At 45.0% G+C, this 9850-nt stretch overlaps 1 non-coding gene across 1 annotated transcript; it reads left to right on the top strand.

The window, feature by feature from the left end:
* The first annotated feature begins 9529 nt into the window (after nt 1-9529).
* Nucleotides 9530-9636, top strand: LOC124246207 (U6 spliceosomal RNA). The gene has a single exon (XR_006890416.1). It is a non-coding gene; the product is annotated as a U6 spliceosomal RNA (small nuclear RNA).
* The last annotated feature ends 214 nt before the right edge of the window (nt 9637-9850 follow it).

Below are 9850 nucleotides of genomic sequence, written 5' to 3'. Positions count from 1 at the left end.
TCTCAAAGTGTGGTTCCTAGGAGTCTGAGCATCTTAGCCATGACTTTAGGGCTCTCTCGGGCTCTCCGTTAATGCTTGCTCAGTAGTGAAAACGTCAATTGGCATTGAGACCAGATTAATAACAGAAGGCAGCCAGAAGGTGCTCTCTTTCAGCTTCATTTCCCAAAAGGGCTCACTCAGCTGTGTTAGCAGAGCAGGCTCTTCCTTCTCTAAGCGATCTCTCTAGAAGTTTGAGGGACTGTTGCTCAAGGGAAAATGGCTTAATCTAAGGGATTCTTTAAGAGCAACTGAGAAAAGGCCTCTCCTCAGTGGATCCAGTGTGTTGTCCTCCACGTGGCACCTTCAGACGTTGCAATAAGAAAAAACACAGTGTGAGAAATCAAATGGCTTTTGTGAGTGTAAAAAGGACTGCATCGAACTAGCACTAAAGTTGGACAGCAGCCATAAATGGTGTCTTGTGTGAACCTTTCTGGCTACAAAATCTACCTGACTGTTGCCCTGAAACCGCAACTATCTGTCACATGCTTGCAAGAAACCCCCAGAAGCTTCCTGTTTCATGTGGCTGGGGAGAAGGATTGCACAGCACAGTACAGTGTTCATTGTCTTTGTGCTATTTCCAAGCTAGGAGAAAGACAGAGAATTTTACACTTTGTTTTTTAAGGTATTTATGAATACTCTACATCTATAAATCTCTCAGTTAGCACATAGACACTACAAGACAATAGAGAAGAGACAGCGTAGATCTGGATTAGCCACTCCATCTAGGCCTTGGGGAGGAGTTGGCACATCTCCAGGGCTAAAAGCAGTGCAGTAACTCAGGGAGACTTTCAAGGAAGCACAGGCTGAGACAGAGGGAGATGGTTGACCAATGGCAGGCCGGTCCTTGAAGATGGAGGAGATGGGATTGGCACAGGCAGGTAGGTTTGTGAGGCCAGAAGGCTTACAGCCTCTCCTACTGAGTCCAGTACCGCCAAAGATGAATTGGAGACCTTGGAGGAGAACATGGTCTCATGTAAGGGTCACGCCGAACCCCACAAGGTTGCTCAGTGTAAACCCTAAGGAATGACGGGGGCTTCTCTTCTTGCAAACTGTAAAGCACAAGCATCTGGTCACCCAGTGACCAATGGAGTCAAAGTTCTGATCACAAGGTGAGCAGTTTCCAGAAGATAAAAGAGCGCTGTGACCATGGCCACAGGTCCCCCCATCGGAGCTCTCTGGGGCCTCTGGGGCCCTCCTGGCAGTCTGCACTGAGGTTACTTCAGTGTGCTCTCAGAAGGCTGCCATTGATGAAGGCTTTCTCCTCCCCTGTGTTAACTCAAGAAAACAGAAGACTGCCTCAGCTGGACCCCGGCCGCTCTGGCCTCTTCTCTTCCCTCTCTCTGCCGGTCAGCTCGGAATTCCTGCCTTCTCTCAGTCAGCTGAGAGAATGGTCACAGTGCTGCGTTGTCCCTTAATTAGCATGCAAGAGCAGCCACCTCCTTCTCCACATGCCTGGGAGAGCTTTGATTCACCACAGCTGAGTGTGAAAGTAGTAGCTTTTTGCATGGCATGAGTTATGTGTAATCACGATGACCTTTTTATAAGCAGCGGAGTGAAGAAAGCACAGGACGGCCTCAGAACTGACATTCTCGCTTCCATCATGTAGACTGGAATATTAGCATGTTACCTTTCTCCCATTTCATGTTATTAATTAATTAATTATGGATATTATTTTCCTAAATGAATTTTTCATTATAAAAACAATACATAATAACTGTAGATAATTTAAACAATACAGAAAAACGCAATGATAAAAAAAGCCCTTATGAACTTCATCCTCAGCTGGCCAAAGTCACTGTTAACATTTTGATGCATTTCCTTCTAGTGTTTTTTCTCTACCTCTACATATTTTCATAATCCCATGTCTCTCTTTTTACAAACCTACATCATTCTGGACATTCAATTTTGTATCCTTTCTTCATGTTTTATGGTATTTTAGCCACATCACTCCATTCTCCTACAACATGATCATTTATGGCTATGTTCATTGTAAGAACATGTCTTCTATATTTAAAAATTACTGTTGAAGGACATTTAAGACAACTACAATTTTTCTCCATGATAAACAACACTGCAGTGCACATCTGTATCTATAGATTTTAGACTGTATATCTGAATATTGGCCAAATGTAGGATCCTTGAAATAAAAATTTCAAGTTCAAAAGGTCTAAATACTTTGAAGGCTGCAGATGCACATTGTCAGACGGCCCTCCAAAAATGGCTATACCACTTTACCGTCATATCAGGTTTTCTTTATTGTCAAAGGATCCTTGGTACTGGGGACTGATAGTGACTGCACAGTGCCTTAAGTAAGAGTAAAAAGCACAGACCAGCTGCATCTGGAATTTTAAGATCCAAGAGGAAAACTGAGCAGATGTGGAGGTGAGGGTGCTTCCCAGGATTGTTCTAGAAGGAAATGACCCCTCAAGGACAATTTTGGCAGAGCTATTGACATTTATCAAAGAGACCAGCACAAAATGTCCTCAACTTGAACATGAAAAAGACGTATTCTTCATCCAAAATTTCGCTTATGCCACCCAAACCCACACTTCTCTATGTAAGTTGGGGTTCGTGAGAGGGTAGCCTAATAGGGTTTGAGGGCTCAGTAAGGGGAGGGTGCATGCGTATGTGATTCGTTCTTGCAAAAAGGAAAGCAAAGTATGAGTTGACCTTTGAGGTCATTTGATGCATACCATACAATGGGTAACTTGAGGTGAACCAGTCCTGGTCGTCTTCTGCTTCTGGCCAGAACTGACTGCGTCATTATCTGCTTTTTCCACTGGGGATAATAATATCCATTGGCTTCCCAAGGGGAACTTGGGGTTGAATTGCTGTTTATCAAAGGCTAAGAAGAGAGGACTTGAAAGCGTGCAAATGATTGATAGGGAAGTCCAGTTGTCGGCTTGGACTCCCGGATGGTTCCTAAAGAGAGGCCTCGGCTTGCTCACAAAATGAGGCTGGGGTTAGTGGTCTTCCTCCTTACAGAGTTCCTGGGTGACAGTGCAAGAGACTCATGATCTGATCACAAGAGCAAAAAGAGTGTCTGTGTTGCTGATAACAAAGAATTACACAAGGCCAGGAACAAACACCAATGTTTTAAAACACTTGGTGGAAATTTAAGCTGCAAAGCATTTTATCATCCCAGGCCATCGCTGAGAGGGGACAGCTGAAGCTACCCCACACACATCCTCGTACAAGCGCTGGGCTTTCAATGGGGCTTTTAAAACCAGCTGAGCTGTAGCTTGCTTTTCAGAGTGTTTAAGCTGGGCGGCTTACAGCAGTACAAACTGGCAGCGTGGCAAGAAAGCAAACTGAAATTCAACCCAACGCTGGGACTGAAACCTTTTGAAACTCAAATGTCACCGACACTGGGGTGCGGCTTCTCCGCTAATTAGGTTCTGTCAAACAAGGGTTGAAAATGTCAGCCCGGACTTAAGGCTCGGCTCCTCCGGCAGCCAATAGCAGTGGACCCTGGCCCTGGTTTAAATGATGAAGAAGGAGTTTGAAAAACCATTCAGTTGATTTCAAGACTTCCTGGGAACAATGTTTAAACCACAATGTTCTCTTTTTGAGGCAAAGTTAAGAGCCAATCACAATTGGGGTTTGTCAGCATGTTCTGCCCATATTTGGCTGTAATCTTGCTTCATTCAACTAAACTTATAAAATATGCGCTTGAAAAGCAAAGCCTTGAGAAGCCTTTCTCTCTCTCTCTCTCTCTGTTATAAAAGAAGTCTTATCTTTATGCGTTCGCGCCTGCCTGTGAACTCACAGGGTAGCTTTAAAGCAAAGAAAGAAGCCAGTGTGGGAAATTTACTTTTTGCTTTTTTTTTTTTTTTAAGTAAGCTTCAACTGTAGCTTCTGGCTTTATAGCATTTACATGAAAATACATAGAAAACAGAAACTGGTTTTGTCCTGTGCAAAATAACCAGAAGTGGCTTATGAGATTGTGGGGATATTGAAGGAATGCCACACGCATCAGCGTGTTTTATCCATGATTTTGTAGGAGATCTGTTTCTCAGAGATTCCAGGCAATAAATGTGCCCTTTAAAGTTTCTTCGTAAGGGTCGCTTGAGAAGGATGATCAAGTCTTGAGGGGAGGTATGACAGAAATATGATAAACCTTATTCTGTCTTTTTAAAGTGAGTATCTGTCAACCACTTTATACAGACCATCCATTTCCTTCTCACTGTCCTACAAAGGAGATCCTATTCTTATCCACATTTTGCAGATGAAGAACCTGAGGCAGAGAGGTTACTAACTTGCCTAAAGTGCCTGAGCTTATAAGTGGTAGAGCTAGGAACCCACCCCACTGCTGCTCCCCAGCCCCTCACTCTTAGCCATGTGCCACTCTACTCAATTGAGATGTTCTCTCATGTTTAGGGGCAAGAACAGAAGCTTTAAGCAGGACAGAATGGCCCCGGGGAGCCCAATCTCTGAGACATCAACCTCCTCCGACTCTCAGGCCCCCGGGGAAAGAAAGTTGAGAGGTTGTTCAGCTTGCCTCAGGCCTGAAGTGGGATAAGTTGCCAGTGACCCCAGGAGACCATGTCTAGAACTGTCTAGTCAGAGAGAAGCCCACCATCCACCAGCTGAGCCCCTCACTCAGGGCCCTAGTTATTTCTGGTCTTAGGAAGCCCAGCTCTAGAAGGCCCCTCCTCAGAGGGCCTGAAGACCCACGGGCTGGAGCAGAGACCCACAACACGGTCCTCTGTGTTCTCAAAAGTAGGGAGACTCAGAAAAAGAGGAGAGAGGTGGCAAGGCAGCCCAGCCTCCCCTGGGACTACAGAGAGGCCCCTCCTCCCTGCAGAGCAGTGGTGCTCATCCAGGCGCGATTTAGCCACCCAGGTGACGTTTGGCAATGTTTGGAGACATTTTTTCGTTCTCACGGCCAGGAGGAGGGTGCTACTGGCATCTACTGGGTAGAGGCCAGGGATGTGGCTAAACATCCTACAGCACGCAGGGCAGCATTTCCCTCCCCCCAAACAAAGAATGATGTGGCCCCAAATGTCAGTAGTGCTGTGATGAGAAACCCCGCCCTAGAGTTCTGGTTCTGTGCATTCCACCCACAGCTCTGAGGAACCTCTGTCTGGGGCTTCTTCGAAGAGTCATTCTGCAACCAGGAAGCCAGCAGCCATACAACCAGGCAGAAGGCAGGAGAGAGAAGGCGGGCCTATGCATACAGGTTTTAATTTACTGCATCTTTCTTCCTGACAGAGAGAGGTCAGTGTTTGCCTTTATTTACAAGCATCAGGACCAAAGTGTGGGGGCCCTACATGGTAGGCTGAATAATGGCTCCCGAAGATATAAGGTCTTAATCCCTGGAGCTAGCGACTGTGACTGTTACCTTACATGAAAAAAAGGATGGTCTTTGCAGATATGATTAAGTTAAGGGTCTTGAGATGGGGAGATTATCCTGCATCATCTGGGTGGGCCCTAAATGCAATCACAAGTATTCTTACAGGAGGCAGAGAGAGCTACGACACATGCACGGTGGAGAAGATGATGACATGAAGGAGGTAGAAACTGGAGTGATGGGACCATAAGTCAAGGAATGTGGGCAGCCTCCAGAAGCTGGAAAAGGCAGGGAACGGATTCTCCCCGAGAACTTCCAAAGGGAATGTGACCTGCCAACACCTTGATTTTGGCCCAGTGACAGTGATTTCAAAATTCTGGCCTCCAGAACCTTGAGAGAATAAATTTCTATTGTTTGACGCCACCCAGTTTGCGGTAGTTTGTGACAATGGCCCTAGGAAACTAACATACCCTAACACTCCTAGAGCTCCCAAATTTATCTGTTGAGGCTGAGGGGCAAACCCTTCCAGCACAGACAAAGCCAGAGCCCTTCTGGGGCAGGATTTGAGGGGAGCATGGAAATTTCCTTTGCCTCTTCCACTATACACTTACCTCCCCACCCTCCATTTGAGGCGCCCTCCCCTATGAACACAGGGCACCTACCTTCCCTTTGTCTCTCTCAGCCAAGAATTTCCAGTAAACATTGGGCAAATCATCTGACAATCTCAGTGCTTGGTTCCAACCTGTCTGGGGCCATCTATGACTTTCTACCTTGAATTTTTGTCCCCAATGTCCATACAGTGTATCTTACACTAGACTGTGAGCTTGGGGAGCAGGAATCCCATTTGATCTATCATCAAGCCTCCCAAGACCCCCAGCACAGTATCAAGCACACATTAGGTGCTCAATCAATGGTTAAGGTGCAGTTCCTTCGTCCTGACTATGAGAAATGTTGGTTCTCTTTATTGTCTGGTGGCAAGAAGCTCAAAGCTGAGCCTGATGCTTATAAACAGGGATCCCCACACATTCTGTCAGGCCTGCAACAACTGGACAAGGACACCATCAATATTCTTTGTTTTTAAATTGGGGTGTAATTTACATACAGTAAAATGCACATATCCTAAGTGCAACTTGATGAATTTTTACCTATATATACCCCCTTGTAACCACTGCCTGGATCAAGGTATAGAATCTTCCCACTCACCCCAGAAACTTCCCTTACTCCCCTTTCCCAGTCAGTTAATCCCCACGCATCTCCCACTCCAGGGAACCACTATTCTGTCTTCTACCCTCTAAACTAGGTTTGCTTGTTTGTGAATTTCCTATAAATGGAATCATACAGAAGGTACTCTTGCATCTGGCTTCTTTCTCTCCACATAACGTTTTTGAGATTTACCCATGTGGTTGTGTGTAGCAGTAGTTTTTTCTTTTTTAAAAAAGTCCTGTGTATTACTCCATTGTAAGGATGTGCCATAATTTGTTGATCCTTTCTTATGTCAACGAGTATTTGGATCGTTTCCAGTTTGGACCTGTTGTGAGTAAAGCTGCTGTGGGCGTTGTTGTATTGTACCGCCCTGTGATGTCATTTCTCTTGGTTCTGTACTAGGAATAAAGTTGCTGGGCGATAGAGAAGGTGTTTGCTTAACTTTTTAAGAAATTCCTATCACTATTCTTGATTTAGATATAAGAAAGATCGTTAGAGAAAAATGAAGCAGCAACCATCTTTCTGCACTTATTTTCCCAGTTCCATTCATTATAGTAATGTCTTAAAGAAACAGAGTGCCTCCTGCATGGCTAATTAAGTCAGCAGTAGAGAAAGCTGGAGGGTCTTGAGGCGTGGAGAATCGAACACATCCACAGAAACACATTCTCAGATCATTGGCTACTCATTCACCCCAACCTGGATCTTTCAAGCTGGTCTGCCCCAGTGTTGGGATTGAACACAGGGCTCACACAGACAGGATCTCTAAGAAAGAAAATATTTTAAGAGGAAAATTTGCTCTGTAATGGAGCCCTGGTTGAAATGACAACTGCAGCCGGAGAGAAGTATGTGGGATGCGTAGAACAAGGGCAATCGGATCCTTCCATGGTGTCCGTTCTGAGTGCTTCTGAGTCTTATTCCCCTGCCAAGTCCACAGCTCTCCTGAGGCCTGGGCACAAAGAGAACTACCCGGCTTTCCCAGCTGCCATCTCCCTTCAGAAGCGAATTCCTGAGTACCAGCTGCTCCCCACTTGAGTGCCACTGAATTCTAGAAATCCTAAACAGCTTTGCAAGAGTGACTAGAGAAGGGGAAACTATTTTAAGACCCTGTAGTGTTGTCATGACACTATAGAATTAACGCTGGGATGCCAAAGGAAAGGACAGAAATTTCCAAGCTTGTCTTTCTACAAGGTTTATTTCACAACAGCCATTACCCATTACAAGCCAAATTCCTTTCACCCAAACAGGTGTTTCATGCAATTTTTCTAATGGTGCACAGTGTTAAATTGTTTTCCGATTAACATCCCACCCTTTTTGCTATTTAAAACTTTGATCTTTACCCATGAGGTGCATCTTATGCTTCACCGAAGGGCAGTTTGGTGCAATTATACATTCCTTGGTTCTTTCGTAGAGAACCTGACAGGCTGCTTCGGGGATCCAATCTACTTCATCTCTGTCTCTGAATTTACTTGGTTTCCCTAAAATCCTCATAGTGTCCTTTCCCCTTTCTTCTCATCTGTGGAAGAAGTTGGCCACGTCTGTGTGGCACCGAACAGTTAGACTGAGTCGGCAAATAAGAAATGTCAATCACCCAGGTTGTGTATTTGGCACCAGGAAACTGAAACAATGGGGCTATTCAATATCTCTTTTTTTCTTTTCTTTTTTTCTTTTTTGCTGTTAAACATTTGTTTTTCCATTGCTCTCCTGCCATGCCGATAGTCATTTTCTGGACACAAATAAATCCCCTGTTACTTGATCTTCTTTGCCATTTTTGCAAGGGACTGTTGAGTGAGCTTGTCCCGAAACTGTTTTCAAAGAAGAAGTCAGCTGTCTCAGTGGGGTTGGTAAATCACGCAATGGGAGCCCGCCCTGCATTTTGCCTGTTGCTCTCCTGAAGCCCGGCTTCCATCTGAGTTGTTTTAACGTACAACTTACTGGATCTGCCATGATTCGGAGCCCATGTCTCTCTCGTTCTAAAGGGCATGCAGGGTTGCTTAGGAAGAAGTGGCCGTGGACTCTGGCAGAGACCTCCCTTATCATGGAAGTCAATGCTTCTGCCACTGGAAGCCCCATTGCTAACCTCAGAAGCCTCCATGGCAGTGGGGTTTGAGTTCTTTCTCCAATACATGTTTTACGGAAACACTTCCTTCTTATTTTTTTTCGTTCTTGTTTTAATTCCCCTAGCACAACTAAGTCTTGATTTGGAAAATGGTGAATAAGTTACTGCAAATGGCTTTGTGGGCCCATAGACTCTATCATAAACTTTTTTTATTGTTGATAATGTCAGGTTTAATGAGGTATAATTTACCGGTAATATAATTCATCCTTTTTATGGATACACTGCTGTGAGTTTTGAGAGCCATGTGAGAGAATCGAGGTATAGGGTGTTTGTATCACCTCACAAAGTTCCCCATTGCTCCTTCGAAGTCAATCCCCTCCTACCAGTCCCCAGTTCCTGGCAACCACTGATCTGTTTTGTATCCTTATAGTTTGGCATTTTTCGGAATGTCATCTAAACGGAATCATACAATACGTAGCCTTTTGTCCCCTGCTGTCTCCACTCACTGTAGTGCTTTGAGGTTCATTCATGTTGTTGCGTGTATCAGGGTTTGATCCTTTTCATGGCGGAGCAGCATTCCACCGCATGGATGTACCACAGCTTGTTTAGACGTCCATCTGCTAATCGGGCATTTGGGTTGTTTCTGGTTGGGGGCGATTATGAACAGTGCTGCTGTCAACTTTCAGGCACAGGCATTTGTGTGGACATGTGTTTCCATTTCTACTGTTTCTACTGTTCTGCTCTGAGTTTGAGCTGCTATAACAAAGTACTATAGACTCAGTGGCTTATAAACAACAGAAATTTACTTCTCACAGTTCTAGAGGCTGAAAGACTGAGATCAGAGTGCCGCATGGTTGAGTTCTGGTGAGGGGCCTCTTCCCAGTTGCAGATGGCTGTCTTCTCGTTGTATCCTCCCATGGCAGAAAGAGGGTGGGAGAGTGCTCACTTCAACAGCACATATACTAAAATTGGAACGATACAGAGAAGATGAGCATGGCCCCTGCGCGAGGATGACATGCAAATTTGTGAAGCATTCCATATTAAAAAAAAAAAGAGAGCGAGCGAGAAAGCCCTTTTATCAGGGCACTAATCCTATTCGTGAAGGCTCCATCCTCCTGACCTAGTCACCTCCTGAAGCTGCACCCCCAAATACCATCACGCTGGGGGTTAGGATTTCAACATAGGGATTTTGAGAGGACACAAACATCCAGTCCATTGCATGAGTAAAGCCTAGGAGTGGGAATGCTGGGTTGTATGCC

The sequence above is a fragment of the Equus quagga genome, chromosome 10 (genome assembly GCF_021613505.1).
Source record: "Equus quagga isolate Etosha38 chromosome 10, UCLA_HA_Equagga_1.0, whole genome shotgun sequence".
NCBI classification, from domain to species: domain Eukaryota; kingdom Metazoa; phylum Chordata; class Mammalia; order Perissodactyla; family Equidae; genus Equus; species Equus quagga.
Note: the sequence above shows the minus strand (reverse complement) of the source record. Positions and strands in the feature narration are given on the sequence as shown.